The sequence below is a fragment of the Trichechus manatus genome, unplaced genomic scaffold (genome assembly GCF_000243295.1).
Source record: "Trichechus manatus latirostris isolate Lorelei unplaced genomic scaffold, TriManLat1.0 scaffold00176, whole genome shotgun sequence".
Lineage (NCBI taxonomy): Eukaryota > Metazoa > Chordata > Mammalia > Sirenia > Trichechidae > Trichechus > Trichechus manatus.
The window spans coordinates 1,891,573-1,909,433 of NW_004444112.1; the positions used below are offsets into that span (position 1 = coordinate 1,891,573).

Here is a 17,861-nt window from a genome sequence, read left to right on the forward strand (position 1 = left end):
CGCGGGGGGCCGAGCGCAGGCTCAGGTCGGAGCGCGCCGGTGTGGTGCGGGAGCTGTGCGCGCAGCCCGGCCAGGTGGTGGCCCCCGGGTGAGTGGACGTCGCGCGCGGGTCCGGGGAGGGCGGGGTCCGGTTGCCGGGCTCTCAGAGGGAGCTGGATAGTCACCACGTGTGATCTCTGAGCCTTTAAGGAGTACTTGCAGCAACCTGAAGTTGCTCCTTGGAAAATTCTGTTCGTTCCTTTTGTAATGTTTTTTCACGTTTGTAGACTGAGAAAATGCAAGGTGACAGCGAGTGCGGGATGAATTAGGCACGTCCTCTGGACTTGTAATAGAAATATAACCTGTTGGGGTGTGTGCATTTTTTTAAGCTCTTGTAAATTTTGTGAAACTCAGTTGTAAAAACTTGTTGTAACTCTGCATCGTAGCTAAAGAAGGGAGAACCAAACTCAGCCCTGCACCAGGGTGTGGACAGCCTCCCACGCGACTTCCCACTGTGGCCCATTAGTTGACAACAGCAGGAGTCATCACAAGCTAGTTCAAGGTGACAGAGTAGTTAATTGTCACAGGACAGATTCTGCAGCTGTTAATGAACTCGTACGTTGGAATTTTTCCCTTTTACGAAACGTTTGCATGTGTAAATCTACATTTTATGTCAGAATTTATTAGTGTTGTTTTCTGAGATTCAAAATCATGGTGCTAAAAGTAGTTTGGGGTTGATGTGTGTGCACACATGGATATGTACACGTGCTTATTTGGCTGTTTTGATTGTAAGGAGCAGTGTAAAAATGGCATGGTGGGGGTGTCTGACCTCCTCTAATTTCACGAGGGGGAGAATCAGCATCAGCCCAAAGCTGATTTCTAGGAAGTGGAGATCAGACATGCCTTCTTTCTCCAACCTTATTACCAGTCCTAACACTGCTGTCCTTCCCACGGCACTCTGCACTTCTCTGCTAGGTTTGATAATTGATTGCAGTGGTTGCACAGAACTCACAGACGATACTGTACAACTATGGGGTTAATAGGGAAGTAACAGATTACAATTCGGGATCAGGAACCACTGAGGATACAGTTTTTCATTCAGGACAGCTTCTCAGCCGTGCCCACAGGAAGGCTTCTCCCTGGCCCTTGGCTCCTCAGGCCTCAAGCTGGCCTGGCCTCTGCCCTGCTCGGGCAAGTGTTAGCTCTACCAATAAATGCCCAGAGGCACCCCACCCCGCCAGTAAGCCTCGACCTGAAGGCACTCGGCTCTCTAGCTCAGCGGGTCAGCAAGCCTCCTGCTCGAAGGTGCTCAGCTTTCTCAGTCTGTAGGCCAGGAAGCCCACTGCACCATCTCCTGCTGATCTGGTTCTGCTGCCAGTTCTCTGCTGCATTTGCCACCACTTCTTGCTGTCTTGCGCTGTCTTCAGTGTTACAGTTCTTTATCTCCTGGGTCTAGGGAACTCCAAGTCCAAAGGATGCACTCAGCTCCTGGCTCTTCTTTCTTGATGGTAGAGAGGTACCCCCTTTCTGCCGCTGAGATGGCTCATTTTAAGCCTAACGGGATGGCAAAATTAATCAATTCCCTCATTAGGTTTCTATACACCTTATTTGCATGGTCCCACCCCCACAAGGGTACCATGCACATTATTTGTATTTTAAGCAGGCTGTCCAGTTCTCTTGGTGGGCCACAAGCACCTTATTTGCTTATTACCACCCAATCTTTTGGTGGGAGTTAGAAGACCATAGCTACAAAAGCTGCATAAAAGTGATCAGTTGCACCACAAACAGAAACTTAGAGTTTTTGAAGAGGGAAGGTTGAGCATCGTGCCTGAGGACATGGGCCTGCCTGAGGTGGGTTGGCTGTGAGAGCTGCTTTCCTCCAGAGGACCAGCACCAAGGTATCTCATTTGGCTGCCTGTCTGCTTGAGTAGCTTCTTCTGCCAGCTCCTCACTGGTTCCCTGCCCTGCTTATTCTTGCTTTGTCTAGGTCACTTTAGCTTCCTTGTGGTCTCCGCTGCTGTCTACCTCTGGCTCACAGTCCACTTAATGTCCATTTTTTGAGTGGCTGTTCTGTGGCAGGTTGTGCACGTATGCTGATGAATACCACACAGCTCTGGAGCCTCACTCTGTAGCATATACTTCTACTCCTCATGTTACCTCTCAGTCTCTGTGTTTACTGGGTCCAGTTCCCCAGAGAAATAATTTGGCCCAGTTCATCATTTGCAGATGGGGCATTGGCCAGGCTCTGAGTTTTCACCTTTGGCTTAGGGGCCCACTGAATGCTGAGGGGTGGGGATGAGAGATCATGGGTAGAAGACTTGGCTGCTTCAGAGCTCTGCATAGCTTCCTGTAGAAGGAGTTGTGGGTTTGATAGGCACCATGATTATACCTGTAACATAACTATTTATGTCACAAAAAAGTATATTGTAAGTTATTACCTTGAAATCAAATCTTACTGTACCACTGCTTGGACCATAAATAGCAAGTTTAGCCTACTATCATTCCATAAATTAACAGATAAAATTCTGATGCCAGTGTGTTGCCTGTGTAGAAAACACGGAATGTGAGAGATCTTGGTTTTTTTAATTTGTTCAGAAAGGGTAGCTGAGGCCCTAAAAGGGTAAGTGACTTCGTCATAGAGCCAAACTCCTTGTTCAGTGCTTTTGATCAAATTAATCTAGTTCATCAGATTAACCCAGTACATTAATTCAACCAATCAGGCATTTAATTAATTTGATGTTAAGTTCCAAGCAGCGGGTAGTTTTTGTGTTGTTGATTTTTTTTTTTTTGGTGTTTGAAGTTTCAGGATGTCTTATAGTAATGGTTCATCCTGGAACTCTTTGAGAAACTGGTGAAAGTTGTATCATCTCTGCTTAGATACAAGTGACACCAAAGGCAGTCATACAACTTCAGGATTCATTGATCCCTGTGCCACCTATCCATGGACCACGGAGATGGATTTAGACAAAGCCTCTCACAGTATTTCCTTGAATTAATTTTAAAATGCCCCCACCCAAGTCCTGGTACTTATGCATATTTATGTACAGGTATTTTTGTGAGCATTCCAAGGAGTGCTGCAGTGATGTAACATAGAGGTCATTTCCTGGATGTCTCTGTGTGTGAGTGTGTACACAACGGCACAGATGGGATGTCGAGATCGTTTTTAGTACATCCACATAAACATATCCACAAAAGCAAGGCCCGAGGAATTGACAGAATACAAATTGAGATGCTTCAACAAATAGATGCAATGCTGGAAGCAGTTATTAGTCTATGTCAAGAAATTTGAAAGACAGCTACCTGCCTGACTGACTGGAAAAGATCCATATTCATGCCCATTCCAAAGAAAGGTGATCAGATGGAATGTGGAAATTATCTAACAATATTAGTAATTTCACATGCTAGCAAAATTTTACTGAGTATAATCTGAAAGTGACTGCAGCCATACATTGACAGGGAACTGCCAAAAGTTCAAGCCAGATTCAGAAGAGGATGTGGAAGGAGGGATATCATTGCTGGTGTCAGATGGATCTTGCCCAAAAGCCGAGAATACCAGAAAGATGTTTGCCTGTGTTTTTATTGGTTATGCGAGGCATTTCGCTGTGCAGATCATAATAAGTTTTGGGTAACATTTCAAAGAATGGGAATGCCAGAACATTTAGTTGTGCTCTTGTGGAAGAACCTATGCATGGATCAAGAGACTGCTGTTCAAACAAATAAAGGTATGCTGTGTGATTCAGAATACGGAAAAGCTGTGCGAGAGGGTTTTATCCTTTTACCTTACTTGTTCGATCTGCATGCTGAACAAATACTTTAAGAAGCCAGGCTGCATGAAGAAAACAGCAGCATCAGGATTGGAGGAAGACTCATTAATGATCTGCAATATGCAAATGATACAACCTTGCTTGCTGAAAATGAAGATGACTTGAAGCACTACTGATGAGGGTCAAAAACAACAACTTTCAGTATGGGTTATACCTGAACGTCAAGAAAATGAAAATCCTCACAACTGGACCAATAAACAACATCAAGATAAATGAGGAAGAAATTTAAGTTGTCAGTGATTTCATTCTACTTGGATATGGAAGCAGCAGTCAAGAAGTCAGATGATGCATTGCATTGGGCAAATCTGCTGTAAAAGACCTCTTTAAAGTCTTAAGAAGCAAAGATATCACTTTGATGACTAAGGTGCACCTGACAAAAGCCATGGTCTTTTCAATCTGATACGCGTATGAAAGCTGGACAGCAGTAAAGGAAGACAGAAGAATCGATGCATTAGAATTGTGGTGTTGGGGAAGAATATTGAATATACCATGGACTCCCAGAAAAACAAACAAATCAGTTGTAGAAGAAATACAACCAGAAGCAAGGATGGTGAGACTTCTGCTCACTTATTTTGGGTACATCATCAGGAAAGACAAATAGTTAGAAAAGGGCATTATATTTGGTGAAGTGGAGGGTTGACAAAAATGAGGGAAACCCTCCATGAAATGAATTGACACGATAGCCAAATCAGTAACCTCAAACATACCAACAATCATGGAGATGGCACAGGACTGGGCAGCGTTTCATTCTGTTATACATGAAGTATGAGTTGGAGCTGATTTGATGGCCAACCAGCAACAACGTAGGGACCCTAAGACATGATACTTTCACTTTAAAACTTTTTTCTCTGTTTTTTCTTTCACTGCTAGTTTGTCTACTGATGGTTGGTGTGACCATTCCCAGAAGCAGCCCCACAGTTTGGACTGGCAGTGCCACACCTGGTAAAGGCTGGAAAACCAGGACATGGAACTCTAGTGGAAGTGTACCAAAACCATCAATATTTTTTCTAGATATTCCCAGACGTGTGACTGTTTTACTAAGCAAGTCCACACAATCACATGTAAAGCTATTTTATAACTGATTTATCTTGACAATCTCCAGAAAGTCTTGCTGCTTGAAGTTACATGTTTTTTGGGATCTTTTTATGGGAGAATGGACATTTGGTTAATATTTGCTTTAAATGTTTCTAGACTAAGATGACTGCCATCATGATTTATTGAGTATAAATCCTTAGAATACCTCCTGTCACATTTTTAAAATGACATAGAACTAGTACAGACAAGTACTAGAGTGAATGAAGAACTATTTTTGAGGGAAATCGAGTCCCTACTCTTGGCTTATCTCAGTGTGGGGGTGGGTGGTGGCAGTTGAGGAGACAGTCTCCTCATACACAAGCCCTGATAAGGTTCTTCCCCTTTACACAAACCTCCTAGCAGCCATGTGTCCAGACTGCCCTCAGTTTGCAACCTGTGGCTCCCATCAGAGAGGGTAGTATCCAGCTCTCTGCTGACTAATCAGAACCATGGGTGTAAGACATGGTATTCTTGGAGGGCTTCTGAACAGTATACAGTTATACAATTCATCCAAGATTAAATAGCCTAAATTTTGCGCTTGGGTCAAGCCAGAGTCTCAGAGCCTTTGGTACTTGGACCATCTTGTTTTAGTCCTTCATAAGAGTTTTTCATGAACCTCTGCTTGATCTTATTACTGACTCTTAAGAGACATTATCACAAACGTCTTGAGGGACATTTGAAACTCTTATGGAATTCAATTCAAAATTTTCTCTAGGGGTATTTCTTGTTGAGGACATTGTTGACTCTATCATACAGAACACTCTGGGAGTGTTAGTGATGGTTCTCCTGCAGGCTCTCCTTTGTTTATGAGCCCTGGCATGCCCCCCGCTGTTTTGAAATTTTATTTATTTTGTTGTTGTTGAGAATATACACAGCAAAACATACACCAATTCAACAGTTTCTATGTGTAACATTTAGTGTCACTGCTCCTAAGGTTCCTATTTAATCTTTCAAGTTGCTGCTATCAGTTTGATCCCATATAGATAGTTCTTAAAAGACCATAATGCTCAAGGCAGACATCTTTTACTAGTTGAACTATTGTTTGTTTTTAAGAAGACTTCAGGTGATATTTTTAGTTTAAGATTTAAAGATTATCTCAGGGCAGTAGTTTCAAGGGTTCATCCAAACTTCATGGCTCCAGGAAGTCTGGAGTCCATGAGAATTTGAAATTCTGTTCTGCATTTTGCCCTTCTTTTTTTTTTTTATTGTGGTGAAAACATACACACCAAAACATCTGCCAGCACAACAACTTCCGCATTTACAACTCAGTGACATTGATTACATTTTTCATGCTGTGCCACATTTATTGCTCTCTCATCCAAAACCTTCCTGGTATGAGTTTTATGTACTAGCCTTATGGTAAATGTCATCTTTGTTTCTGGTTTGGTTTTGGTTTTTGTTTTTCCCCACCCATTATTGTTGTTTCGTTTTGACTTTTTTTTCATGGAGCTTGTAAAAAATACTTATTTTTAAAGAATAAAGCAAAATTATCTTTGAAGAAAGATAATTAAACAGTAATTTTGAGCTTTGAAGGAATAGACATTGGTAGGGGCCGAAGTGGTTTTGTAATGTATTTGAGGTCAAGTGTGTGGACTTTGTGACCACCTCTTTAGCGAAGGTGCACTTTTTTTCACCCTATTCAGAATAGGTTGCTTGACAAGTAACTTACTTGTTGCTGAGATGCTGGTGTGTATGAGAGCGCAGTGTTACGGTGTTTATGTAATCCGTGTTCAGTATGCTGTCATTCACTCAAGCATTACATGCCAGGCACAGTGTTAGGAGACACAGAAGAAGCTGTGAGCCTGTCCTTAAGGAGTTCAGGGTGTTAAATCTTAAAAAAAATTCTTTGCAGTAAGATTGTTTTCAAGGGAGAGGAGAATTCCATATTGGTGGTATAAATTGGCTTTGTGTAGCTCTGGAATTAGTTATTGAAACGTAGCATTGCAGAGTGGGCCTTTCACATGGAAGCAGCAGGTGTGAGGGAGTATACATAACTCGCTGACCACAGAGTCGCGTTGTAATTGTCGTTGTCACTGTCATTGTTACCATCAGCAAGGTTCATTCTGAGCAGATTAGCGATTATTCTTAGGCAAAGAACAGTTCTAGGAACTTAAAAATATTACATTTGAGTGTAGTTAAAATAGCCACTAGATTATCACTTTGGTCTATAATAGAGTCATATATTTTTATAGGGCTTCATCCTGTCAGAGGAGCCCTGGTTGCGCAGTGGTTAAAGCACTCACCTGCTAACCAAAAGGTCAGTGGTTCGAACCCGCCAGCTGTACCTCAGGAGAAAGATGTGGCAGTCTGCTTATGGAAAGTTTTACAGCCTTGGAAATCCTATAGGACAGTTCTACACTGTCCTGCAGGGTCACTATGAGTCAGAATCGACTGGACTGCAGTGGGTTTTGGGTGGGTTCATCCTGTCAGGGAGAAGGAGGAACTGTGCTCACTTTACAGATAAGGAGCTGGAGATGCCCAGAGGGAGGCCTGGCTAGCACCTCACGGCTTGTGCAGTATCTCACAGAAGTTGTATTTCACCCATAGAGATGCCCAGTGTTGGGGAAGCATATAGAAGGATACTGTGTGTCTATTTTTGTAATGTATATGTGGATCAAAATTATTTTGCTTTGAAAATATGGTAACAGGGTGACACCTGTCAAACTCTGTGGATTATGAGTTTATCAGATGATTTCCTTCCTGCCACCACCTCTCCTTTTTTCTGTCTGTTATGCACTGAGAGACACTGAAGTCCCCAGGAGAGAAAGGAAGATGCATAAACTCAGGGCTGTATCTGGTGACGAGGCTAAAGACTAACAAAAGAGTTTCCCCAGCTACATAGCCTCAGCTAGAGGTTGTGTGGGTGTTTGTTTTCCTGTGTTTAATTGATATCTGAATGGCTTTATCTCTGCCCTTATAGCCTATCTGCAAGAATGTCTCATTAGCCAGAGTTTAGTGTGAGAGTGCTGCTGGAAGCAGAAAGACAAGTATTACTTAAAAGAAAATGAAAATAATTTCAACAGTAGCAGCCATTACTCTTTATTGCTTTGTGGATTTTAGAATTAAAAATCTTAGAGAAACTATAATAAAAAATTTTAGAATAGAATACAACCTAAGATTAGGACCCCATTTTAGTGTTCTAAAATTAGGTAGTGAGAGGTTTTTTAGATTCTAAACACAGCTCACCCCGTGCGTTAGAGTAATTATCTACTAAAGTCTGCTTTAGAAGTAAAGAAATTACTTTTCATTCTATTCTCGAGAATCTTGGTGAAGTAGGAGATGTTTTAGTTAAATCTTTTTATCCTTCCCTGTTGACATCTGTGCTATTTAAAAGACAGCCAAGTCTGAAACTTAGGAAATTATCATTTTGTTTAATTGAAGCCATTAAACTGCTAAGCTGTACTTTAGATGGGTTTTTGTTTCGTTTTGTTTTCTTCCAGTTTTTAGTTAACAAAACCATTGAACCTTTTACTTCCTTAGTTCTCTGGGCATAGGTTATTTACCTTGGTTGTAGTTCTTTTGATTTTAGGTATCTCTGATCTAGTCATTTAAATAAAGCCCTTTGAACTACAGATGGGCTTTGAAGCTTGTCTGCCTGAAAATGGTATATGGGTTTTAAGAAACTGTTGTGTGTATTATCAGATTTGTCTCCATGTCCATGTTTCCTTTAAAGTTAATTTTAAAGTAGATTATATGAATTCATCAAATATCTAGGTCCAGAAGAATGGAAGACTCTTCCATTTTATGTGTATTTTAAGAAAATAGTACACAAATACAGATCTTAAAAACAACAGTAAATGATGCAGTGTGTCACTTGTCTCAGAAAAAGTGCTTTATATATTTAGAGGAGAGAGAAAAGTTAGAGAAAATGGAGCAAATCAATTTCAGGGTGTTTGTAGAGTATCTTCAGATAAATGTACTTCCTAAAGGTTATGAGGTGATAAGATAAATTTTAAGTATTACGTATTTAGCATCTTATATTTACAGAATTCCTTATAGTTTCAAGAACTTGAGCTAAAATTTAACTTAATGTTTGTATTTTGGGTGGCTTTTAAAAGGCTTTCAGTTTGTTTTCATGTGGTGCTTTAATTTGTGAATGATACTAGTTTCATGCTGTTTTATCTTAGCCCATTTTTTTGCGTTGGCTATGAATTGATAGGAGCCATGGAGGCACAGTGGTTAAGAGCTCAGGCTGCTATCCAAAAAGTGGGCAGTTCGAATCTACCAGCCACTCCTTGGAAACCCTATGGAGGCAGTTCTACTCTGTCCTGTGTGGTTGCTATGAGTTGGAGTCGACTCAACGACAACAAGTTTTGCTTATAAATTGATGGAAATGATTGCTTTAAATTAGCTTTGCACCATTAACTGGTAGATGTGTAAGCACAGTAGTGGATTTTTATCTTAAGCATACAGCAGGGACGGTTACTGCTTTTTAAGGCTGGAAGCATTTAAAGTTGTTGGCATGTTATTATGTGTGTGTGTGAGATAAGTATAAGTATATATATGTGTGTATACGTATATATATGTATATATATATATATGTATAGAATTGGGTTAATCCATACTTATTTTAGTTTTTTCTTATGATGTGTTTTTATAGCCACAGATTCAGTGACCACTGCAGGAACCTGACTTGTCAGTGGTTCTGAGATGCTCAGTGATGGGCTCTGAGTGACTTCTGAGCCAGATGCCCAAGTAAATGACAGGCCATTGGTGCCCCTGTGAGCACCAGCCCCCTGGCTGTGAATTGGGTAGTGGATTTCAGAATGTTCCTGCTTTTACTCCCATCCCAGTGGTTACTTATTTAAAAAAAAAAAAAAAAAAAAGCCAAACTACTTGCCTTTGAGTCAATTCCAACTCCTGGCAACCCCACGTGTTACAGAGTAGAACTGCTCCATAGGGTTTTCTTGGCTGTAATCTTCACAGAAGCAGATCGTCAGGCCTTCTTCAGGTTGAATGGATTTGAACTGCAACTTTTAGGTTAGTTGTCCAGTGCAAACCTTTTGCACCAACCTGGAACCTCACAGACAAAACAAATGCTTTTTACCTTTTTTGGGGCACATAATTTCAGACTTAGAGAAAATTATAAGAATAGTACAAAGAATTCTTATTTAAGCTCCACCCAGATTTCCCAAACGTTAACATTTTACTGTATTTGTTTTATTATTCTCTCCCCTTGCTCACACACTTTTTTTTCTGAAAAGTTGCAGACATGACATCATTTTACCCCTAATATCTCAATTTCCTAAAAACAAAGACTTTGTCTTACGTGATCACTGTACAGTGATCCAAACCAGGAAATTATATTGATACCATTCCGTTTTCTGCTCTGTAGAGCTTATGCAGATTTCCCTAATAACTCCAACAGTGTCCTTTGTAGCAAAAGAAGATCCTGAGTCATATGTTGCATTTAGTTGTCATATCTCTTTCTCTCCTTTAATCCAGAACAGTTCTTTCTTTGTCTTAACATTGATGTTCTTGAAGAATATTGGCTGTTATTTTGTACGTCACTCGCTTTAGATTGCGGTTCTGCGTTTGCGATAGGCGTGTCACAGGAGCGGTGATGTGTTTTTCTGAGTGCACATGATTTCACTGTGTCCCATTCTGGTGACGTTAGCGTGGAGCCCTTGGTTAGGATGGTCTCTGTGGACCTGCTTTCTGTGGTGGTCCTGGTTCTGCTGCCTCTTTTGAGCCTTATTTTATTTTTAATGTTCTTTTTTCTGCCCATCTTTAAATGTTGGAGTTCCTTGGGGGTCATCTCTGTCTCTCTGTTCTTCTTGGAGTCCAACCGTGGCCTGGCCTGCTTGAGTGTCTGCACCTGCATTTCCCACCCTGACCTTCCTTCCCTAGTTTTGGGCACGCGTGAGGACCTCCAGATCCATCCTGGACCAAGTGCTGATCCATCCCTGCACCCTATGCCTCCTCCTTTCTTGCTTGGCTTTTGCCCCTTACTCAGCTTTCCAGGCTACAGTGTTAGTGCTGTTTTTATTCTCCTTCTTCCTCTGCATCCTCTGTGTCCACCATCAGATCCTGTCGGGTTTATTTCAGGAATGTTTCAGCGTCCTTGTGATCTTTCCTTTGCATTGTGGCCAGGCTCCTCTCCATCCATCTCCCTGGCCAGCGTCTGTCCTCGTCCTGGCACTCAGGACTCTTTCCCATGTGGCCTCCAAGCCACCTCTCTCCTGGAGGACAGCAGAGCTTTCTCTGAGACCCAGGTGTACTGGCTACTTGGCCGTCAGTTTTTCCCCTCACCTCCATCACTCGTGTGCTTCCCTGTCACCTGTCAAGACCCCAGTGCCACCCCATTGAAGCTGTCCTGAAGCTTCTTTCCACCTAGAGTAGGATTCACCATCTGGGATTAGTCAACCCGACCCCCACCCCCACCCCCTCACACCCAACCCCTCCTGGTTCCCATTGTGTGTTGTTTATGCCTCTGCCTGGCACTTAACTCTGTTTAAAGACTCCTGTTAAAATTGCTGGTGAGTCTTTCCTTCGGGCGTGGGGGCCCTTTGAGAGCAGGGCCTGTGCACAACAGCTGCTCTCTGTGTGGTCTCTTTCCTTCAGAATGTCTCACTCCTTTATTCTCTCTGCCTCAGCATCCTTCTACTGCGAATACTATTGCAGTTACCTTGATTATTTTAGAATTAAGTGCTGAGGAATTAAACCCCCATGCAAAATATACTTCCACAGGTTTTGGGGAAACAGTTTTGCTAAAACCTGTGTGGTCTGCATTTCCGGAGCTGCAGAGAGGAGCTAAGTGAGTGGCCGCCTTCCGCTGTGGATTCTGTGGCTTGGGGCTTCAGGGCTTGTTCTTGTGGCTCGCTGTTTGACCTGCATTTTCAGGGAACTCCCACTGGCTGGGAACTGTCAGGTGTGGCAGTTGGCCTTGTGACCCACGATGCCCTTGAGGAGACCCCCGTGTGGCTCTTCTGCTCGTTCCCAGAGCACATAGCCCACAGTACAGGGGCAGGGGGTAGGTAGGCAGCACCTCAGCAGCCTCCTAAGGGTAGGGGGAATTGAGGATTAGAAGAAACACCTACATGTCTGACTTTATACTAAGCGGGTAACCGATAACCCACAGCTAGTAGATTGGGCAGAGGTTGCACACCACTTTTCATTTTTGCAGGCGGATGTGATTATACTGTGGAGTGGATTTCTCATCTGCCTCCCAGTCACCTGGGTGCTTGGTAAATGCTGACTGAGCGCAGTCCAAATAAATAATCACAGTAAGCTTTTTTGTAGAAATTAACGATCTAGTTCTGATATTGGCATGGAAATGCAGGGAACTTAGACTAGCCAAAACAGTCTTGAAAAAGAACAAAGAAATTTTTCACTACCTGATTTCAAGACTATAAAGCTACAGTAATCAAGACTGTGGTGTTGGTATAACAATAGATGTATATGTCAGTAAACATATAAAACAGAAGAGAGAGTCCAGAAATAGACCCACAAATATCTAACCATGGATTTTCCACAAAGGTGCCAAGGAAGTTCGATGAGGAGAGAGAAGCTTCCAACAAATGGTGCTGGAACAGTTGTAGCCTATGTGGTAGGCAGATAATGGCCCTCCCAAAATGTCCATGGGCCTATGAATATTTTACCTTAACATGACAAAAGGGGCTTTGCAGATGTGATTAAGTTAAGGACCTTGAGACGGGGATATTTGGATTGTCCAGGTGGACTCAGTGTGACCAAATGGGTCCTTAGAAGCAGAAACCTTTCTTGGCTCTGGTTCCTGGGAGATGTAATGATGGAAAAAAGAGTCTAAGAAGGATGGCCCACTGCTGCTGGTTTTGAAGATGGAGAAGGAGTCCACAGCCAAGGAATGCAAGAGGCCTCTAGAATCTGGAAAAGGCAAGGAAACAGATTGTCTCCTAGAACCTCCACAGAGGAACCAGCTCTGCTGACACCCTGATGTTAGTTAGACCCCTTTTGGACTTAAGACCTACAGAACTGTAAGATAATAAATTTGTGTTGTTGTAAGCCACTAAGTATATGGTGATTTGTTACAGCAGCAACAGAAAACCAATACAATCTATATGCCAAAAAAAAAAAACCCTGACCCTTTCCTCATACCATATTAAAAATTAACTCAAAAATAGACCATAGACCTAGATGTAAGAGCTAAAACTATAAAACTTCTAGAAGAAAACAGGAGAAAATCTTAGTGACCTTGGGTTAAGCAAAGATTTCTTAATAAGGACGCAAAAACTACAAAAGATTTGATAAATTGGACTACATCAGAATTAACATTTGCTCTTCAAAAGACTGTTTTTGTTTAAGAAAAATAAATGCAAAGAATATTTAAAGTTTCACTTCTGTTTACTGTGCCCGGAGATTAAAAGCAGAGTCAAGAGGCCAAGTCTCTCATTAGGAAATGCAGTAACACTCCTGAAAGGCCTTTCCCATCGCTCTGTTTATGTGCACATTCCTGTGTGATGTTTAATCAGCAGAACCTTATAATTAAAATGTAAGCAGGCGAAGCATTTTTCAAACTTCCAGATGGTTGAATGAACCAGTTTAATCCGTTTCTTATAATACTTACCCAACATTGCAAGAGGCAAACATAGTAGATTTTTAGGCAAAACACCTCTACTTAGTTACAGAGAACCTCACAAATTTTACTAGCAGATCCCTCAGAAGACTCATTGGTAAATTATCGAAATATATCTGATTTTTGGGAAAGACCCTCAGGTTCTAGTGCTGATTCTGCCAGTGTGATCTCAGACAAGACATTCCACCTTACCAGACCTCTCATTCTCGAACTCATGCAAGGAAAGGGCGTTTAAGCCAAAAGAACAGCATAAATAAGCAAAGGGAGGGAAGGGGAAAATGTTGCAGGTATTTGAGTCTGAATTCTGAGTTGCCTGTGAACGGTTCATCTGGAAGAGGAGGGTGGGACCGTGTTGTGGAAGGCTTTGAACTCAACATTGAGAATGGTGCTCTTAATTAAACTGGGAGCTTTGAGAGGTGTTTCATTAAAGAGGGGTAATCTGGAAGTGATACGTAGAATTGCTTGAAAGGAGGAGTGAGACAAGGGAAACACATTAGTGGTTGTCTCTAAGGGTGGTGGTGGCGGAGGGTTAGAAAAGGGGATGGAGGAGCTCTTTGTGTTGAATTGCTAAGACTTGGTAAGTGATGAAATGAGAGGGAAAAGTAAAGCATTATTCTGACATTTTAAGACTTGATCATAAGAAGAATGGTGTTTAGGTTAAGAGAAATCAGGAGCCAGGATTTGGGTGTCCATGTGGAGGACTGGGTTTTGGTAGTCTGTGGTTGAGGGGCTAGGGGGCCATTCGAGGGAAGAGGGCCTGCCGGCTGATGAGGGTCTGAGCTGGAGTTGGGAAGCCACACGTGAACCCCCAGCTCTGTGGACAGAGCCCCGTGCAGGCATTGCCAGGTGTGGGAGGCACAAAGCCCGTTGGTGTAAGGCCCAAGAAGTGAAGAAGGGCTTGGAGGGGCAGACAGGCAAGCTGGTCCATCGTGATGGGATTACGGGGAGCAGGCATGTCCTTAAGGAGTGTTTGATAACCAGTGGCGATCAATAGGAAGTTAATGTTTATGAAATCTGAAGAAAGACGATATTGAGCCGTTGCTGATTGGGTAAAAATAAAATCTCAAGCAGTTAGTATATGGACTAGTCTTGTTTAAGTTTGATAAGAAGAGGAAGATAGTTTTGAGGACGAGAGGGGCTGTAATGTGGTCTGGGTATGGGGTTTTTATATTTCCTTTTTTTTTTTTAAGATTGGAGAAATTTGGGCAAATTTTTGGGTAGAGGTTAAAATGATATTAAAGAAGGAGAAGACGACACCTTAGGGAGAGGGATCAGTTAATGGAGCAAGATTCTGGAGGAACGGCCAGGGATAGAAAGCACCAAGAAAGGGGCTCTTTCTCTGAGAAATGCGCAGTGAGAGTGGTGTGTGGAGAAGATGCCTGATGCCCAGGCGAAATTCACTGAACAAATATTTTTTTGTTTTGGGTAAAGCGCGCTGTTGGGTTGCAAGGGATACAAGGTGGGTAAGTGTGACCCCCATCCCCAGCAAGCTCACAGTCCAGTGGGGGTGGGGGGCACCCAATGACTAGTGGAGACAGGAACCCACAGAATTGAAGGGAAGAAAGAGGTGAGTGCTTGGGTACTACCCCTGAATGGGAAGAGGTAGGTGCTTCCTTTGTTAGGTGTAGCCATTTGGTTGCTGTCAGCCCATGGAAATTAGTTGCAGTCCCAGAAGTTGTATCCCAACTTTGGGATACATATCAGTAAGGAAGGAGGTAGTGTATAACCATCCATTTTTATTTATGAGATACTGGTAAGCTGATTCTTTGGAACACAGAGTGTCTCTATGTTTTGTGGCCCATTTTTTATTGTTTTGCTTTTGCATGTTTAGTGTTTTAAGAAACTGCCAAACTTTTCCATAGTGGTGGTACCATTTTAACACCAGCGTTATATGAGTGATCCAGTTTCTCCACATCTTTGCCAGCATTTGGTGCTGTCATTAATGTTTATTTTAGCCATCCTGATAGGTGTGTAGTGATAACCTCCACGTGGTTTTAACTTGCATTACCCTAGTGGCTAATGGTATTGAACATCTTTCATGTGCTTCTTTGCCACCTGCTTATCCTCTTTGATGAAATGTTTTCTTCATGTCATTTGCCCATTTTGTAATTGGCTTGTTTGTTTTTTTTGCTGTTGAATTTTAAGAGCTCTTTATATATTCTAGATAGTAACCCTTTGTTGATATTTGCTTTGCAAATACTTTCTGCCAGTGTATAGCTTTTCTTCTCATCCTCTTCACAAGGTTTTTTGCAAAGCAAGTTTTTAATTTTGATGAGGTTCAGTTTATCATTTTCTTTTATGAATCATTGTGCTTTTGGTCAAGTCTAAGAATTTTTGCCAAGCGCTAGATTCTGAAGATTTTGTTTTTTTCTAAAAGGTTGATAGTTTTAAGTCTGTGATCCATTTTGGGTTAATTTTTTATGAGGTGTGAGACTTAGGTCAAGGTTTTGGGGTTTTTTTTTTTTTTTTGGCTTGTGGATGACCAATTGCTCCAGCACTGTTTATGGGAGTCTTGCTTCCATTGAATTACTTTTGCACCTTTGTCAAAAATCGGTTGGGCATATTTGTATGTGTCTATTTCTGGGTTCTCTGTTCTGTTGCATTGATCGTATGTGTCTATCTGCCAATAATGCCACACTGTCTTGGTTAGGAAACCCTGGTGGCATAGTGGTTAAGAGCTACAGCTGCTAACCAAAAGGTCAGCAGTTCAAATCCACCAGGCACTCCTTAGAAACCTTATGGGGCAGTTCTACTCTGTCCTGTAGGGTTGCTGTGAGTTGGAATCAACTCGACGGTAGCAGGTTTGGTTTTTTGGTTTTGTCTTGATTACTGTAGCTAAATAATAAGTCTTGAAGTTGGACGGACTGATTTCTCTCATCTTCTTTTTCAAGATTGTCAACTATTCTAGGGCCTCTGCTTTTCCATATAAATTTTAGAATGTACTTCTCTGACTCCAAAAAAAAACTTGCTGGGATTTTGATAGGAATTGCATCAAACCTGTAGATCATTGGGGAGAACTGACATCTTTACTATGCTGAGTTTTCCAATCCATGGACACAGTATGTCTCTCCAGTTATTAAGGTCTCTGATTTCTTTCATCATTGTTTCATGATTTTCAGCATACAGGTCCTACCTGTTCTATACCCAAGTATTTCATTTTCTTTGTAACTATTATAAATGGTATTGTGTTTTTAATTTCAGTTTCTATGTATGAAAATTAGAAATATAGTAGTTCTTTCATAAAAATTTTCTTGAACCATAGCCTCCATATAGACTGGCAGTAGCGTGTGAGGAGATAATAATAACTTATTAATCTTCGGTATTATACTAAGTTGTTTCTTATAGTATTTAATTAACAAGGTTTTGTTTTTATAAATTCTTTGTCAGAAGTATGAAAAGATCATATGTAAATATCTTAGGTATTTCAGGGAATGAATACATCATCCCAAGTCTGTTCTTCTCGCTCTCTAAGTGAGAGATACCGCGGATGAGACTAGTGACATAGTGGTTTGGTGCCTTCATTTTTTAGATATGAAATGATATCCCGGGGTAATGAGACCTACCTGCAGTTAGACCAGAGCTCGGGGTAGAGCAGTGCTCTCACTCCGATTTACACCTAAGCTCAGGGTAGAGGGTACTCACACCTGGGTTTACACCAGAACTTGGGGTAGAGCAGTGCTCTCACTCCAATTTACACCTGAGCTGAGGGTAGAGTAGTGCTCACACTCAGATTTACACTCAAGCTCAGGGGTAGAGGGTGCTCACTCCTGGGTTTACACCAGAACTCGGGATAGAGTGGTGCTCACATTCCAGTTCACACCAGAGCTAGGGGTAGAGTAGTGCTTGTACTTGGATTCACACTAAAGCTTTGGTACAGTAGTGCTCTCACTTGGGTTCACATCAAAGCTCAGGATAGAGCAGTGCTCATACTCCAGTTTACATTAGAGCCTGGAGTAGAGCGATGGTCAGATTCTGGTTTACACCCGAGCTCGGGGTAGAGTAGTGCTCATACTCGGGTTCACACCAGAGCTTAGGGTGGAAGCTGATCACACCCTGGTTCACACCAGAGCTTGGCATAGAGGACACTTACACTCAGGTGTATACCAGAGCTCATGGTAGAGCAAGGTTCAGACTCTGATTTACACCAGAGCTCAGGGTAGAGTAGTGATCACACTCAGGTTCACACCAGAGCTTTGGGTAGAGGGTGCTCACACTCAAGTTCATGCCAGAGCTTGGAGTAGAATAGTACTCACACTCTGGTTCACACCAGAGCTTGGGGTAGAGTAGTGGCTCCCACTCAGGTTCACACCAGAGCTTGGGGTAGAGTAATGCTCGCACTCAAGTTTACACTAGAGCTCGGGGTAGAGGGTGCTTGCACTCTGGCTCACACCAGAGCTTGGGGTAGGGTAGTGCTCACACTTGAGTTTACA

General features: G+C 42.1%; 1 protein-coding gene across 3 annotated transcripts in view; it reads left to right on the forward strand.

Moving 5' to 3' along the window:
• Positions 1 to 6: 6 nt before the first annotated feature.
• Positions 7 to 17,861, forward strand: part of CTDP1 (CTD phosphatase subunit 1) — a 67,270-nt gene continuing 49,415 nt past the window's right edge. For all 3 annotated transcript variants that reach the window (XM_023741219.1, XM_004386930.2, XM_023741220.1), the window contains exon 1: positions 7 to 88. The gene's annotated coding sequence lies outside the window, so the exon portion shown is untranslated. The remainder of the gene's footprint in view (positions 89 to 17,861) is intronic.